Below are 18,223 nucleotides of genomic sequence, written 5' to 3' on the forward strand. Positions count from 1 at the left end.
CCCCCTTCTGTTCCCTATAGTCTATGCAGTAAACAGAAGTAGCCAAAATAGCATGACCTCTATTATTTCACTAAGAAAATGGTAATCTTCAGTGATTATGCCTACAGATCAATACCTTTTAGCACATCTCTATCACCCTCTGCTTCCTTCTCAGATACTGAAGTCTGCAGCTGTTCACAACCCTTTCATAGTCTTCCTCACGTATGAGACCTTTTCTCGGGGCAGAGAGAAGCAAGAAGTTTAAAGCCACTAAAACAATTTGTTGCTGCAAGTACTGTCACTGATTTTCTTGCATAGACACCAGTACATGTTTGAGTCCACAGTGGCTGATGCAGAGGTCTAAACTGTCATAAATTTATTCCTCTGAGAAGTCTTTGCAATCCCATAGATTTTCAGCAGCAAAATACCTAAACCAGCACACTCTGAAGGATGGTGATGCAAGAGAAGGAGCAGACAGAACCGAACTGCCACTCTGGCACTGCACTAATCAAGCAACTACACACCTGATGATAAAATTAAATCAAAAACACAAAGAGACAAAGCAGACTTGCTGGTGTGGTTTCCCTGTGGGACTATAAAAATTTAGGACAATTAAACTGTTACTATTTAAAAGCTCAAATAACACTGGATTCATTCCACAAACAGATAAATATTCTGTACAAAGTAAGGTCCAGCATACTGCACTCTAGCTTTCTCACAATTCATATATAAAAGAAAGGGGATACTTAAAAAGACCACTTGGTTATGTCTTACCTAGAAATACAGCTGTTCCAATTCACATTCAAAAATCCAAAGAAGTAATGATGCTAAACATTCAACGTCCGTCTGTCATGAAAAATATTCAAGATTACACTTGGAATCACTGTGTTTTCCCCTTCTCCCTATTTTCAGATGAGACTTTCTCTTAAAAAGGAAATATTCATGGAAATCAGAAATTACTCTTTTCAAACTGAAATTTGTAACATCCAAAAAATTTTTGCAGCAGTACCACTCAAAAATGCTGCTGGGTTGAAATGATCAGGTCCTTAAACTAATTTTTGTCCTATAGAATTCTGCAGAACATATTCAATTTAATTTGGGTTTTATAGTGAGCTGTTACCAGCACTGGTACTGCATACTGGCACTGGTATGCATATACTGAGAATTAAAAGAAGTAATAATGAAAGGTCAAAAATAAGAATACAACTCCAAAGCATTTAGCATTTTACTGCAAAAGCTGTATTTATTTCAAACAATCTTTACGTTGAAATAGATCAGGTTAAAGTGGTTTGAAGAAATGAATTTTCCAATCTTGAAACTACTGAAATAAAGAATGCAGTTTAAATAGTGACAATTTTTTTTCCTGCAAGTGTTGGTAGAGGGAGGCTAAGAGGAAAACAAGGGGACCACAAGTCCTTCATAAGGATCTACAGGGACAGCTATTCTTACTACTTTTTCAACTCTTACATAAAAAAAAAAACTTAGAGATGCAAATTTGCTCTTAGAACAAATGTGGAATCAGTTTAAGACATTCACTACAGAAAAGCTCACAAGTGCACTTCCATTTCAACCATAGCCTCAATGCTAATGTAACTCCAAAAACACTCTTCCCAAAAACTCTGGGGTTTACTATCCTCACAACTACAACAAAGCAGAGGTCAAGCCATCAGATCTATAAATCAGCTGAATTAAGCTTTGGCTTTGGAAAACATGTTGATTGTGTTTGTGCAGGTATATTTATAGTTATGAACAAAACCTGTCTCTAATCTAACAATGGATTTTTATTCATTTAATTTCAAAATAGCAAGGGTGCTTGATCACTGTCTAACAATTAGTTTTTGAAACTTATAAGTGGGGCAGTGCAGGATTTTTTTTAACCTCCTAAAAATAAATTCCTTGCTGCAAATTGTAACAATTCATTATAAAAGCATATTAAATTAAATCAGAATGTAACACTAATTTCCCAAGTAGAGCACCCACATAGGGAACTAATTAGGAATAGCTCCTCTGGGTAAACAAACCTTTGTACAAATTAATAGCTGGTCAAGTCAGGGAACTCCCTTTCTCTAGAAGAAAAATGTCTATTTTCAGCCTTGTTTTAGTTCGCTGCTAGCTGCAAATTCTCTCCACTTTTGCAACAACAGAGGACGCTTAGAACTTATATTCAGAGAGTTTAATGGGAATCTGGTCAAGATTTGGAAAAGGGAAAAAAAAAAAAAGGCTGTAGAAGGTCTAAGAAAACCCAAACAACCAAACCAAAAGAAAAGAAAACAAAAAAAAACTAACCACAGATTAGGACTACAAAAGGCATTAGAACAAGTCCCATTCTCTGCCTAGGCCAATTCTGTCCCAAGGGTTTACACAGACCAGAACGATAACAGTAAAATGATTTAAAACAAACAGTGGAGTAAATGAAAAAAAGTAAATGGCAAGAATAATTCTCAGTTGTTGTTCTATAATAACAAAAGCAAACAAATAAAAACCTCAAAATGAGACTATAATGCCCAGATTGCATTTTGAAAGGACCAGTTAGCTGCAACAGTAAAGCTACATAACAGGATGCTGTTCAAGGGAGTCTGAGTATTCATTTATCATTTATGACATTCAAATCTGCTAGACAGCTGTTCTGTGAGAGACAGAAAAGTACAGAGTTGACTCTAACCTGGCTGAAGATTATCCAGATCCTTCCCGATACTTAGAGAGAGGCTGCAATCTGTGGATTTTAAAAATTGAAAGAATCATTATTAATGAAACTCAATTACAAGTCACAAAAATTACTTAAATGTCTTCAAAACACAGTAATTTCTTTTTTTTTTTTTTAAAGCAACAAGTACTGCTGCAAGGTATCTTCTTCCATGTGTTTCACCCAAACCAAACGTACACAGTACAACAGTACAATACACAGGCTGGCAAACTCATAGGACAACACATCAGGATAGTGAGCTACTGTCAGCATGTTTGGAACACTTAGATTCCAGAGAGTGATGCAGCTTACATGGGAAAGAAGCTGGGAAGGGAGCATCAGAGAACACGCAAAGCAGGAACACCTTAGGACAGAGAAAGGACTGGAAGCACCTCATGGAACTCAGAAAACCACCATTTACTACAGAGTGGTGATGTGGTAAGAGTCAACTTCTGACCCTCCAGCCCTGCCAGGTTGCAAAAACCAGCTCTACATACCATTGTTTTCTACAACATTTACTGAAGACATATGAAAACATGACCCTTTCCCTCTTGACACAACAAAAATGATAAGCTTGAGACTTGAGAACACCAGCACTAATTAAATGAGCATCCCTGAAAAAGTTTCAAAGAGGGCATCCCACTTACCAGACCGTGTTAACTCCCAAGCTACTAAGCATTAGGTATTTTCCAAGCTTTGTGTATTAAAAGTGAACTGGAAAGAGTGGTTATGCAAAACCACAAGATTCATGTTAAACAGAAACCAAAGCAGATTTACTAGCAGGAATGAAAGTGAAGGTGGTAGAAGAGAATGGATGAAAATTCTGAGGAAGGATTACAGGTGGGAAGAAGAAACTGAAAGAACAGAAACAGAAACATTCAAGCAAAGAAAGAGGACTGTGAAATTTAGATGATTGTCAGAAATAAAAATGGTGGAATTTAGCTTTGAAAGGGCAAGTCTAGCACAGACTATGCTGACATAACATCAGCTGGCTTTGGAATGTCACAACATGAAGAAAGACCCTGCGTCAGTTTGAGAAAGGGGAGGAAACTATTTGTTAGCTAAATACCTTAAATATATTAATCAATTAAATACCTCTTACCAAAGCAGATACCTGTGGAACTGTATTTATTTGACCCATGACCTGATCCATTTATTTGATCCACCCCAGAAGGAGTTCAACAATGCGAAAGGTTTTAGTCACTGAAGCCACAGGCAACTCAGTCTGAATTCATAACCCGTTACCACAAGAAAGAAAACAGAAGTAAAAAGACCTTAGTGAGGGAAAAAAGGTACTAAATGTCTGCTTCTTTCTGTAAGTATTAAATGGAAATATGCACAAAACTCATAATTTGAGAGTGAACAACTATTTCGTTCCCTTCAAATTCATCTACAGAAGTATTTGAACAGAAATGTTTTTCAGGAAAATTAATTAATTATAAAACATGACTTAAAAGTTTAATTATGGTAAAAAATTGCCAGAAACCTTTAAACTGATCAAGTGGGACAGAAAAAAACAAACCTCTATGGAATAAAAAATTGCTGTAAGAAGTGAAATAACATAAAAGAACTGTATGTTCATCAGAGCTAAACCTAGTGAGCTGATTAAAAATCTTGAGAACACAAACCAAAGGAAAGGTAAATGAGAGTTTTCTTGAGCTATATTTATAATTTCCATATTTTAATGTTAGACCAGTTTGTTCTGTTATATAACTTGGCTTATTTCAAGAAAATTAAGAGTGCTGGCGACAATAAGTGCTCTCACATGACACAGGTACAAAATATACTCACAAAAAGCTTACAGACTGAAAAGCAGACTACAGCACAGTTAATTCAGAAGTCAAAACACATTTTTATAGAGGAAAACTACATTTTGGAAACAAGAAACCAGCAACTATCAAGGAGTTATCTCCTGTTCATGGAATTACAAAAACTTTGCGAATTATACAGAATAGCTGTCCTAAGCACAACTTAAGTACTAGCTAGCATGAAATTCAATTTTTAACAAAATACGCATTACATCCTGGAAGTCTGCTTTTTAACCTTTTTTTACAATTTACCCGAGATATCCAAATTTCTTTCAGTCTAGAACAAAATTGATCTTAAATGGAATGTTGTCATGGTTTAATCCCAGCCAGCAACTAAGTACCATACAGCCATTCACTCACTCCCGCTGCGGTGGGATGGGGAGGAGAATCAAAAAAAATGTCAGTCCAATTCATAGAGTTACTACGATGAATAGGTGTGACATGGCATTAAAAAAGACAACTATGGACAGCTGCCAGGAAGCAGTACTTGTGCTTCCTTCTTGTGCTTGTGAAGTTATTGCTTCAAGCAATAACTGGGTGGAACAAGCTGCAAAGTTCACTGAGGTAAGACATTTGGACTGAGATAAATTCTGTCAAGTAGGAAAGCAACTGCCATGGGAGAGAAAGGATAAACCACTCTGACTGAAAAAGCTTCAAATTTCCAGTTCTAGGTCTTTAAAACAGAACTGTTCCCTTACAGGTTGACATAAGCAGTCCAAGATTGATATAGCCAGAGGGAATGAAGAAGGACAACATTTTACTATGTTTATAAAACACCTAAATACTGATATTATGATATATCATATATATTATATGATATAAATAATGATATAATGATAATATTCTGACCTAAACATGGGGTAAGAAACATGGTTATTAACAGCTGCTGTCCTCCTTAGGAGAATTTACAAGCGATCATTTCTTAAACACCAGTATGATAAAAACAGACAGAAATAAACAGACACTCTGAAAATCTTAGCAAAAAGCTTGACGCTGCTCTGAGGCAAGGATGTCAACAAGGAAGACAACCACCACATGTTAATGCAAAAGAGAAAATTCTCTTTTACTGTTTTGGCAGCATCCCGTAAAGGAAACTTATCCCTAGTTAAAATGCATTTATAGAATGAAACACAGAGTCAGTTGGGTAACCTTGGCGTAGTAGTCTGGGGGACCTGCTGGGAGTAAAGCTTATTATCCACCCCGGGATTTAAGCAGTCGTAGTCCACAACCAATTTGAGTTGAGGCAAAAGACAGCTGCTACTTTGAAAGTTTCCTGCTGTGTAAGAAATAATTAAGGCTATATGATCAGTGTTCAACAAAGCATAAATAGCAAAGATGCTACATTAATTCTACTTGCAAATCAAGAGTTAAGTGAAGTCACATTACAGAATGGACTACATAATATTGCAGTACAAAGGCGAAACAGAAGAGTTAAGTATGATGAAATGTGTGTCAGAAGCAAGACTCTGAATCCTAATCCTAGGCAACAACATTATTTCATGTTTTAGAAGTACTTCACCCAAAAAGTAGAAAGTATATATTCCAAAATGAAATCTGTATTTTCAGTATTAAAAATAAAAAAGGAGCAGCAGCAGAACACAACATTGTATGTTCTGAAAAAGCACAGACTCACTGAAGCCTTTGCTACCAAGCTGGTACTATTTAAATATTATGCAGAAAGATGAAAGAGATGTCAATGGCAGGTAATTCAGGGCAGTTCATCCTTAAAGCATCCCAATCAGAACTTCAGTTCTCTCCTCTCACACCACAAACCACAACACGAATTTGCAGCCCAGGAATGGCATTTGGCCCATCACTGTCCGCACAGGGACCAGGAACTAAATTTCTGATTGCCAGACCGCTTTCAGGTGTGGGGATACATGGCCAGTTCACCAGGCAACCTACACCATCCTCATCTACAGAAGAGAGGTGAGAGACAAATGGAAGCACTCCATGGACTGGAGTCAACTCATGACTTGTCTGTTAGAACCACACTGCTAAATCATTAAAATTCAATGGCTTTAACCCTGCTTAAAAAAAAAAAAAGGAAAAACCCCACACAACTGCCCTCCATACCCTATAGTTTTGACTAAATATAAAACCAGACTTGCACCTTCTTCACAGGAAGCAATCAGACAATTAGAAGAGGGCGAAACATCTTCTTGAGACAGGGATTCCCCAGGGAAAACCTAAATATAATGCCAACTCAGGTCTGCACTAGCAGGTTGCTACTGCTCCTGTAGTTAACAGAAGGTAAAGCTTAGGACAGGGATAGGTTTTACACTACCTCCAGGATATATATCCTCTGGTTGAAGACACTGCAGATGCCATCTGCTTACATTTAATTTATTCATTTTGATTCAAAATGACAGCCGGTAATTCTTTATAAATATTTTTTAAAAAACTAGTACTTTCAAAATGGCTAATTACACCTGTATATTTCCTGAGGCTTTTCTTACGAAAACAATATGAAACTCAATTATTCTATCATTTCAAGCTGCTCTGGTTTATTTTTCCAGCTTTCCAGACACAGCTTCTCCTTTCAGGTTGGACATAATTTTTTCTCCTAGCCTTCTACGCACATGAAGACACTCCTACCACCAGAGAAGCTGCTGAAACCCAGCTTCCTGGAAAGCAGAACCTGAGGCCACATGTATGTCAGAAAATAAACCAGACCAGGGCACACAGCCATTCTCTGGGCTTGGAAGCAGCAAGCACGGTACAGCTCGTGGCTGGACACCTAAAATCCCTCTGAAAAAGCCTGGCCAGATCCAAGCAGCCTTTTGGAAATGGTCCATCGTCTCTCCTAACCCCAGAACTATGCTTGGGCATTATCTGGGAAAGTGTTAGCTGGGAAAGTGTTAGCTGGCACAGGCCAAAACTGTTGTCACGAACAGTACTAAAAACGTAACAGTACAGTCGCATACTGTATCTATTCCTTATTTAGTTCCTACTATGAACATGCATAACGACTGTAAGTACGAAGTTGCTTCTGGATAACATAATTTTCAGAAGTCAATTCTGTAAGTAGCAATGCATGTCAGAATTAACAGGTCACCTTTTTCAGGCATGATAGCTTCTTCTGGGTTTAGTATCACATCCTCACTTACGTGGCTGTTGCTTTCAGCCCAAGAGAACAGAACCAAGTAAATGAGTAACAGTTGAGTATTTGTGTTTCCACATATATACGCATGCATACGTATAATATGCAGCACAGGTGAAAAAGTGCACTCTTTACATTTTGGAGTTTTTTAATGTGTTCAGGCAGACTGAAGATGAGCACCTGACTTCCTGATTTCAGCAAGCCTGCACTGCTGTCAGTAGGACACTGGTCCTGACAGTCAGCTGGTATAAAGGGGCATCTCTCTATGGACAGTGTCCCAATGCACAGCAGCTGAGACTCTGCTTCTCCACACTTTACTCACATCAGGGTGGTAGGAAAAGGAGAAATTCACTTTAAAAGTGAAGTAACAAATTTATTAAATCCCAGCAATGATAACACCGCTAGCATGAGACAGACATCTGTTTCTCACAGAATTTCGCCTACAACCTAGTTCTGATGTGGAAAAAAATTAACAAACCTGCTTGAAAGAAACAGCGACTTTATATCCAGAATTAAAATGGTCCTTTTGTTCTGTTCCCAGGATACCTACAGTGACACTAGATAACAATGATGCTGGGAAATGACTGTGCATTACTAAGATCTTAATTTATTTTCCATCTCCATTTGGACTCCTTCACAAAATGTTTCATTTCATAAGAAAGTCAAAGTAAATGTTTGAGTCAAAGATCCCCACTCTTCACAGTTGTCAGAGAGAAAAAGAAGTCTCATTGCTATAGGCAGGTCCATTCTGCTGTGATTTCCAAAACATCTTGTGTTGGACTGTGCAAGAAGAGACACAGCTAATTTATATGCCCCCATGACAAACTGCTTCACAGCATCAGTAAGTAAAAGGAACATACAAGGCTAAATGTAAGCTGATCAATACTGTGAATCGTTGACTCCGAGTTGCTTTGAAACACACGTGCAGGATATCAGCAGGCAACATGCTAGAAGATGACAGCTCAAGATCATCCTGGTGTGGGCTGCACACTCTGATGTTGAATCAGGAGCCCATGGAATACCACCTATTAGCCCATGGCAGAAGCTGGGTGGAACTTACTTAGAGCTGTTAATTGCTTTCGCTCTACAGAGAAAATATGACCATCATCAGAGGGTGGGCTATGTTTTTTGCCAGAATATGTCAAATGAAGTCAGGCAACTCATGCTTTACTGTACACTGGAAGTCACTTAAGACTGCGCATCAAACAGGCTTGGAGATTTCTCTGGTTACAGAAAGGCACCGAGATCTCCTCGTGATTTCTGAGCAAGTTTTCAGGGCATCACCTCAACAGTCTATTTTCTGGAAAACTGGAGATGAAACTTTTTAATACTGCAAAATTAAGAAATAACCTTAGGCATGCCTAACTACAGTGACGGGAAAATACCACATGCAGCCATTCTTTAACCACCAGCACAGAAGTGTCAGCAAGTTTGGTGGACAGCCTAATCCCCGAGAACTGGGATTTTTGCCTTCTTTCTAAAATAATTTATATCCAACTTCCCTTCATAATCTCTCTACATCAATCTCATACAAACAAAGAAAACAAGTTACTAGAAAATGAAAGGGTTTACTCCAGTGTCAGCAGAAGGAAACACCTTTTTTTGCCAGCAGGATCACATTAAACACACATAGCAGAATGTCTTGCGCTGCGTACAAAAACACAGCTACCTGAACAACCTCCCCCTCTGCCTCGTCTCGTGATCCTCCCTAAAGCGAGTCGTATGGCAGCACTTTTCTCCTTTTATGGGCAAAAAAAAAAAGAGAAAGGAAGTCAGCACCAAGCGACCGAGAGGAGCTGAGCTGCCACACGCGTCCAGAGGCGCCGGGCTGCGCTGCCCTGAGCTCATCCATCCTGAGCGCATTAAGAATACAAACCCTGCGAGAGGGGTACCATGAATCAACTGCCATTTACTTAATTCACACTTAATTACATGTCACCAAGTGTTTCACGCTGAACTCGTCACTACTGAACGTATTAAAAAGTAAAGGATGGAGGGCATGTAATGTATTTGCATGTGCTTATCTACCACCGCCCTTTGTTTGAATGTCCTGTGAATAGCATGCGAGGCTCTTCTTTGGGAAACAGCTGTAGGGATAGCATGATGCAGAGCAGCAATTAAAATTATAGTACTTCATGCCGCATGAATTTCCATACGTGTCCTCACTGCCCCAGTGCCCACCACCCACACCCAGCTCAGTCCACTTTCCTGTTCTCCAGCAGCTCTACAAGATGGAGTCAGGAGAAGTTAATCAATGATCTGATTTACCAAATTTGGCTTTTTTTGAGACAGCTGTGGAAATTTCAGTAGCTCAGTGCTAGAGAAAGGTAAATGACATGTAGAATTCTCTATATATCAGGCAAAAAAGGAATAAAAGTCTTGCTGTTCTTCTATCAACAGAAATAAATCACTGCTCCTCCCTCAATAACTGATACTAGAGTTAAAAGCCTAAATCATGAAGACTCCTACCCAATAGCTAAAGAACTGATAAATTACAAGGAAGCCCATCTCCTTTCCATGCACAGGTGATGGGATAAAAAATTTCTAAGAACTGTCATCTCCCCTCCAAGCACAGCGACAGGGTACATCACCCAGAGCCCATAGTGTGCATGCAGCCAGCCACAGGACCCCTCCGTGCATCTTCCAAGGAGCCAGGGAATGTATTTGTCAGCATTACAGGTACCCATCATTAATTCAGAACTACCCTTCTTTCCCTTAGCTGTTTATGTGCAGTCACTCTTAGTTCCACTTGAATACTGTGACTCAGGATTTGACTGCTTTGTTTGGGAGATCCTGCAAACCACTGAATTCAGTTACATGAGTTATGCTGCTGGGTCACAGCCCATGCATCAGAATTGAAATACAGATAAGTATTTCCAGGGTCAGAGTCTCTGTCCTTAAAACATTAATTTATTTATTTTTTTTTTTAAGGAAGGAAACAGTCTCCCTGGTTCTCAGATCATTATCAGCTCAGCTCAGATGGCCAAAACAGCAAAGTTCAGTAGGGAGTTTAAAATAATCCCCATTTTTTTGAAGTCCAATGTTGCTCTTACACCGAAAATAAAATTTGTTAAATAGCTACAAATATTTCTTCTTGTTAAAGATTGCCATTTGCTCCTTGGAAGCTTTGACATTTTAACAATGTATATTTAATTCTCTTTTGTCAAATTTTATTTCAGTATAAACATGGAATACTTCTTTAAAAAGTAGTATTATAACCTGTAGATGTCCCTTTGTCTTATGAATAAATTAGAAGACACTGAATAACAGCAACCGCAAAGTACAAACACTTTATTACGATTGTGGTGACTCAGACTGCTAGGATTTGGCAGCCCACAGTGTTCCTCAGCAGCAGAACAAAAGGGGATTTTTTTTTTGGCTGATTTAGTTCAGTAAAGGACAACATGATACTGTCTGTGCCATAATGAATCAAAACCTCACTAAAACAAAGGCGTAAGTAGTCAGACCCTAATCAATTTTTGTCTCACAGTATAAAAATGGACAAGCAGATTATCTATGCTTCTAAGGCCTCTAATATATGTACTCTCTTCCTGTCTTTTAGGAAAAAAAATGAAAGCAGTAAGATGATTTAGTTGCAGAGACACATCTCCCAGAATACTGCAAGATCATGAATTATTTTCTTTGCACTTTCCTCTTGAAAACAAGAGATGTTAATATTAAGTAATAAATGGATTTTATAACACCTTTTCTAATTAAAAGCATAAAGCCCTTAGACTTAAGTATTGCACTCTTAACAAAATCTCTCAAGCATTCAGAGCATGAAACACATTTTGAGAGAGACTCATTTTCCAGCATCCCCATCGTGATCTCATTTGGAACAGTAAACCGTCCCTGCAGTAATTGGTATTACAGAGCTCTGCTGCGGCACAGCCTTGTGAGAGGGTGAGGAAGTGTTCCGGTTCTACAGGGCATTTATGCTTTAATAATAAAAACATAGGAAAAACAGTTACAGAATATCATCTCCCATTTCCTCTGCGACCATCAGTTATTAGGGAGATGATTATAGACTTATTTCCAGAAGCTTCTAAAGATGTAAACTTCTGTCATGAAATCTTTTATCTGAAGGAGTCACCAAAAAGTCTACAGATGATCCTTGAAGCAAAACACTCTGCAATTACAAAGCACTACAGTACAAGGAGTCAGACGGTATATATGTGGGTGGGAGAAAGTGTAACTAAGACAAAATTAGACCCTTCCTGGAAATAAAACATAACAAATTTAACAATGTAGCCTTCTAAAATCTAAACAGGTCTGAGCAACATTTGCAGCAACTCCTCAATAATATTAAGGAATATTATTAGAAATTTTTCCCCTCACCATTGCGTCTCACACCCAATTTTCACAGCATTAAACAAGCACCCTCTGAAAAAAAATTAGGACCAGCAAATCACCTGCAGCAAATAAATACCACTGAACATCTCTCATGAAGGCTATTTAAACACAATTCTGGAACCAATTTACTGGAGACAGGATCATATGGATCAGTTACCACGGAGAACCTTCCTCCTCCAAAATCAATTCAGCTCCGTAAGTGGCACCATCAGGCAGCACTTGTGTACCAGCAAACAACCATGAGTAATGATTTTTTGCCCCATAGTTCCACACCACTATTAATATGCATGAGAGAAACCAGAAGACAAACTTTCTCCCCATGTTCTCAGAAAGCCATTAACTCAACTTAACCTTCCAGACTTAATCTGGGGCAGCTGCAAAATGAAAATTATAATGATCAGGCTAGGTACCAAATACAGTCACAATAACAAAACAAAAACAGAAAGCAGGCTTTCTTTGAAATGTCTTTGAAAAACAAGAGAACAATCCCTTCCTCACGCTTCTCAGTCTAACCACATTCACTCTAGACAACAATAGTCGTAGGACACTGCTGGGCTTGGCTCAGTTGTCAAAGTATCAGCATATGATGATGGATAACTCAATCAAACAAGGCTCAAACTGTATTCTAACCCCAAAATGAAAACTTTCTCGAGAAGGGAACCTCAGTCTTGCCAAACTATGGCCTTCATCCTCCAAAAGAGCTACACTTAGATTAGTCCATATGAGGCTAGAAGTACAAAATGGACTCACAGAAGAATTTTGAGCATGGCTACAATAAATTTGCATATATAATGGAATTTAAGACAGCTGGGATGGTAAGCAGGATGCCATCTAAGGTAATAGGAAACAAAATTGTGAAAGCTGTAGCTTAAACATCACCTATCCTGGAAGCTCAAGAGGTACCTATGTTATTAAAAAGGGCTGAAAAACCCTCAGGCCTCCCCAGGAGCAAGATACAAAGTCATCCCTTTCACAAGCCGATGAGGAAAGGAGTCATGCAATTTTAAAGTTTCGGATGGCAAGGCATGAGCATGCCCCCAAGCACCATCAAGCAATTTTAAAACATCAGGAAAGTAACCACAGAGGAAGTAAAAGTGGGTGGTAGGCTCTTTCCAGGTTGCATGGCTGGCTCACAACCACACCTATGTCAGGGCAGTGCCCTAACCCACAGACTATAGCCTGTCCTGGACTATCCTGCTGAGCTATGAAATGGAAAAATATTTACTGGATGAAAGAATGAAACATCCACAGAAACCAGATTCCCCACACCTGAATGCCTTCATCACAGAGCAGAAGTCACTTTCCCTCTGGCATAATTAATTAATTTTTTCAGAGTGGCACAGCTGCAGGTGAAATAAAGGACAGTGTATGCCACGCTGCTTGTTGCAGTCACTTGGGGAGAGGGAAATGTGAGCCCAAGTTACTTCATGCTGAAAAGGGGACAGAGAACTTCATGAGTAAAGGATGTAACTAATGTACCATCAACTGTAAAGAGAAGAGTCACTGCAAATGCTTCTGCTTCTTGTTTGAGTAAATAGCTTGCACTTACTTATTTTCTTAGCAAAACAAGCTTTTCAAATCCCAAGAGAACACTCCCATCTCATGATGCCAAAGGCAGTTATACAGGAGAGTGATGCCACTCTCCAGAAGTCACAGCAGTAACAGCTCTGGAGGGATTCAGAAATGAAGCTCTGTGTGTCTGATTTTCTTCACAGTAAAGAATACAAACAACAGTGTGCTTTCAGACGTGAGTTTTAAGAACATCAACCTTAGCTTTGGGGCATCTAATTGTAAAATAGGCCACTCAAATAATTTATGAATTCAGGCTGTAATACAACAGGGAGGAGTCCTCCCCCTGCCAAATCCCATAAATTATATATAAAAAAAACTTCTAACAACTACTTAAAATTTAAGTTAAACCTGTGTGTATCAGAGAGATACAGGAGAGTACAGAATGGCTCTTACTTAAAATGTAAGGAAGTCTACACATCAACTTAAAAACACCAAACCACCTCCACAGTGCTACTATATTTTGCAAACTCCAGTGCCCAGAGATGACTCAGCAACCCAGAGCTCACCACAGGGGACCAAAATCAAGTTCCCAGTATGCTCTATGTGACAACTCCCATGTTGGACCAGTGCTCTTCAAGTGGTCTGAGGGGCATATATATTCATGAAACACGTTTATTAACTCAAGATTTTAACCGAATCAGACAGCACTTGGGACAGGCATAAGTTGCACAACACCATGAGTTGCACTGCTACTGAAAAATTCAAAATGACCTTTTCACACTTCACAAGCTTCACAACCTCCTTACACAGATTTAATCAAAAACAAGCATGCAATTTACACTTTAGCTTCACCTTTTGCACTGCCAGTCATCCAAAGCATGATGTAAAAAGTCAACCTGTCCACTGCCACTATGAACAGCCCTACAAAATTACAGTCACAGACAGGAAGTAACCATTCCACAATTAATGTGAGACTGACTCATATTCATGTCAACATGGAGAGATCAACCATGAAATCATTTCTTACATTTAAAATCCACAATACTAAATAAAAATCCGTGTCTCAGTGCTGCACTGGGTCATGTATGTCCTAAAATGCACCTGTCCTAGACCTATTACTGTATTTTTTCTTGTAGAAGTAACTACTACTACAAGTTTAACCAAGAACTAGTAGCAAGCAGTATATAAAGACAGAAAATAAGACACATTTTTCATTTTAACTGGAAGCGTAAAATGGAATTCTGTGAAAATAGAAGAAGAATTAGGACCTGCACATCTCACATCATTCAGATTGCTCTCATCATCATTCACATGAGTGCATAGCAGCTTCTATTACAATTTTAATTTAAACTACAAAATTCAAATTTATGACTGCATTTTTGCAACTCTCAAGCTGCCCCATATATTAAAGATTTTAATTCATGCTTTCTCTGATTTAATGTAACTGTTTTGCATTCCTAGATAACACAAGTAGAAAGCAGTGCAAAAAGAATGATTGATAATACTGAAACAAATCCAAATACATACTGAATTCAGTACAGAAGAAACACCAAGAGGTTCTGGCTCCTTCAAATCAACATGTATTACTGGTATGCATATTCTGTCCACTGATGTTATAGGTCACATTGACATACTCAGTTAGTCTCCAGAGATTTAATAGGAGACCTAATGATGTCTGGATTGCATACAGGTTTTGGACATAGAATAATATTTTTCTGTTTTGTATAAAATGTGAACTGAATGATCAAGTTCATGTGCTATGCCATGCATTATAGTACTAAAGAATGCCAGTGATTGCACAAAACTCTTTTACAGTTGCTCTAAAAACATTAATTAAGGAATATTTTGTGTCACTACAAAAACAACACAGGAGGGTAGTGAAAAAATACAGAGCAGGATACAGTAAAATACTGGGTAGTCACTAAGAAACCCAGAGAGCCTCACTTACACTTGCCATAATTCACATTTAACTGAAACCTTAAAGACCAGACAGAAACTGAAGTTCAAGAATTTTATTCTCAGTTGCTACTTTATGCTTTTTATTAATGTAAGTCAAACCCTTCATGCTATTCCCTTAATTTGTAATGTCATTACAACTTCTCTTTAAAGCCTACTCTAGGAAAGTTAAATTCATGAGTAGTAGGGCTTTATCATTAGTTTTTAACTCAGGCCTTGGGGAGGGGTTGTGGGGGAAGGAGAATTACAGGAGAGTACAAACACAAGAACTTACAAATTCTATTCCTTAAAAGCATAAAGAAGTGTGTTGCTGATGTGTAAGTCTTCCTTATGTATTATAACATTATGAAAGTTAGCATAACAGAAAAAAGGAAGTACCAGCTTGGTTCTTCCTTGTGTAATATGAGTTGGAGTATTTCTGTAGAGCAGCACTGAGCACATGAAATTCTTTGCCCACAAAGCAACCTCCTGTCACAACAGCATTTCATTCCAGATCTCCCCACCTAAGAGTTCACTAAGTCGTTTTCATTTTTTCCTGACCTTGCAAATGGTGAGAACAGAAGCACCAATGCAAAAACATCTCTGTCCCCCTTAACACACCCTTTCCCCATGCACATGTAAACTGCGTTTAGGAGCTGGTTGACAAAAAAAAGAGCAAAAAGATGGGCTGTACAGCAATCAAAGATTACCAGTGTCCTAGGTTCAGCAGTAGCAGTCATTTTTTTCCTTCTTCGTAGCCGGTGCAGTGCTGTGTTTTGACTTTCGGCCTGATGTTTTGGTTTGGCCAAGGACTTTGTGAGCCTCATGCTCTGCCAGGGAGGAGGGGAAATCAGGAGGAAGCAGAGACAGGACACCTGACCCAAACTGACCAAAGAGGTATTCCATACCACAGCACGTCATGCCCAGGATGTAACTGAGAGCTACCCAGAAGGGCTGGGACAGTGGGGTTGGAGGAGGTATCAGTCAGAGCTTGGTCGGGCTGGGGGGGGGGGGGGGCGAGTTATTGATTGGCTGGTGGTGAGATGTTGTATTCTCTTCCCTTGTTATTTCCTTTATCATTGTTATTATTGGTGGTAGCAGTAGTGATCTGTGTTATACCTTAGTTACTAAACTGTTCTTATCTCAACCCGTGGGAGTTGCATTATTTTCAGTTCTCCTCTCTGTCCCTCCGGGAGCAGGGGGAGGGAAAGAAGGGAGGGAAGTGAGTGAATGAGTTGCCTGACTGGGTTTAAGCCACCACAGCCAGGAACAGGCTGGAGACCAACCCACATCACCACCCTTGGCCAGTTACTAGCAATGCCACTGAAAGCATGTGAAGTTAGAGCCTTGCTCTGCTACCAGTGAATTATGGAGCGCTCGACAGTGACGTCATGTATTACCAAGACCTTAGCATAACAAAACCCGGATAAACAAAATCAAAGCTCAACGGTCATGAAATTAAATTAGGGGGAAGAAAAATAGGAAGAATAGATGTAAGCATGGTATCTGTTCACTGTAACACACCTCTACATGGACAGTGAGTGATTCACATGAGATGAATGCAGTATAGCAGATCTTGTTTCTTGGCTTATGCCTATGTACATCCCTCTGGAAATACCGCATTTATAACTCCCTGCATCCAACAACGATCGGCAGCTGGAATAGAAAGTTTTCGGCATAATTCAAGTTGTGAGCTTAACCACCCCACCCCCCCTCCCCCCCGCTATCTCCTCCCATACAGCCCAGGCATACTTACTCCAATAAGGCACTAGGACGTGCAGTTTGGCTGCTATCCCCGGCCAGGGCCGGAGTTCAGCCGGGCTTCTGGGCCGGGAGCAGGCAGGGATAGGTCCCTGTACCGGCGCTACGCAACCCTGCAGCCGCGGCGGCTTCGGCACTCACCGGCCGCCAACGAAGACCCAGCAACATCCACCCCTGTGGATGGGCTGAGGGCCTGTGCCCGGGGGAAGCTCCTCCCGGCTGGGGAAAGGCCAACCGGGGAACCTCCTCTGGCGCTCGCCCCGCAACCGATGCCTACCCCAAACGCAGCCGGCAGCCGAGGCAAAGCGAGCGCACCCAGCGCCCGCCGCCCCTATGCTACACGAGCTGGCAGCAGCCTGCGGCTGGCGCCTTCCCGGGCAACAGTTGGCTGCCTCCCCCGGACACCCCCTTCCCGCCGCCCTGCGGGGCTCAGGGGCAGTCGCGCCGCCTGCGGCACCGGCCGGGGCGCGATGACCCTGGAGCAAGCGGCGGAGAGGGCAGGGGGCGAGGGGAACCTTCCGGACGGAGAAGGCGCAGGGTCCGCAGAGCTCCGTCCCCGCCCCGCTGCCTGCGGGGCTGATGCGGGGGGCGCTGCGGGAACGAGCGGCAGAAGCGGCTCAGCCCGCTCGCCACTGCGCAGTCCCGGGCAGGCGGCAGCACCCAGCCCCACTGCCTCCCTTTCCTCTGCCCTTCCTGCTTACCTGAACCGCCCGTCGCCGCTCGCTGCTGCAGCGACTCTCGTCCATCCCCCGCACCTCAGTCAGCCGGCGACGCGCCCCTGCCCTGCCCGGCCCAGCCCAGCCCAGCGCAACGCTCCCGGGCCCGCCCCACGGTGGCTGCGTGCGGCTCCCTCGGACCCGCCTCCAGCCGCCGCGGGCTGGGGTGGGGATGGGGCACTCTGCGGGGCCCAGAGCAGGAGGAGGGGTCCCCGGTGTGGCTGCGGACAGGGAGAAGGCCGGGCGGCTGTGAACGACGGGAACGAGAGACGGGGAGTCCGTCCGCTCCGCAGATGCAGAGGGGAAAGGGGAGCTTGGGCGTCTGCTTGGAGATAAAGGCAGGGAAAGGAGCGGCCATCACCCGTGCTGTCCC

General features: G+C 41.1%; 1 protein-coding gene across 9 annotated transcripts in view; it reads right to left on the reverse strand.

Moving 5' to 3' along the window:
* CYRIA (CYFIP related Rac1 interactor A) overlaps nt 1-17,934 on the reverse strand; it is a 61,448-nt gene extending 43,514 nt beyond the window's left edge. For 5 of the 9 annotated variants that reach the window (XM_061460861.1, XM_061460853.1, XM_061460858.1 and 2 more), the window contains exons 1-3: nt 17,836-17,934; nt 2,642-2,692; nt 754-825 (exon numbers count right to left, since the gene is read on the reverse strand). The gene's annotated coding sequence lies outside the window, so the exon portion shown is untranslated. The remainder of the gene's footprint in view (nt 1-753; nt 826-2,641; nt 2,693-17,835) is intronic. The other 4 variants (XM_061460855.1, XM_061460859.1, XM_061460856.1 and 1 more) reach the window with 2 other exon arrangements.
* Nucleotides 17,935-18,223: the final 289 nt, after the last annotated feature.

Source organism: Pezoporus flaviventris, unplaced genomic scaffold, assembly GCF_033815535.1.
Source record: "Pezoporus flaviventris isolate CSIRO_AGI_PZ_B2104156 unplaced genomic scaffold, CSIRO_AGI_Pfla_v1 ptg000031l, whole genome shotgun sequence".
NCBI lineage: Eukaryota > Metazoa > Chordata > Aves > Psittaciformes > Psittacidae > Pezoporus > Pezoporus flaviventris.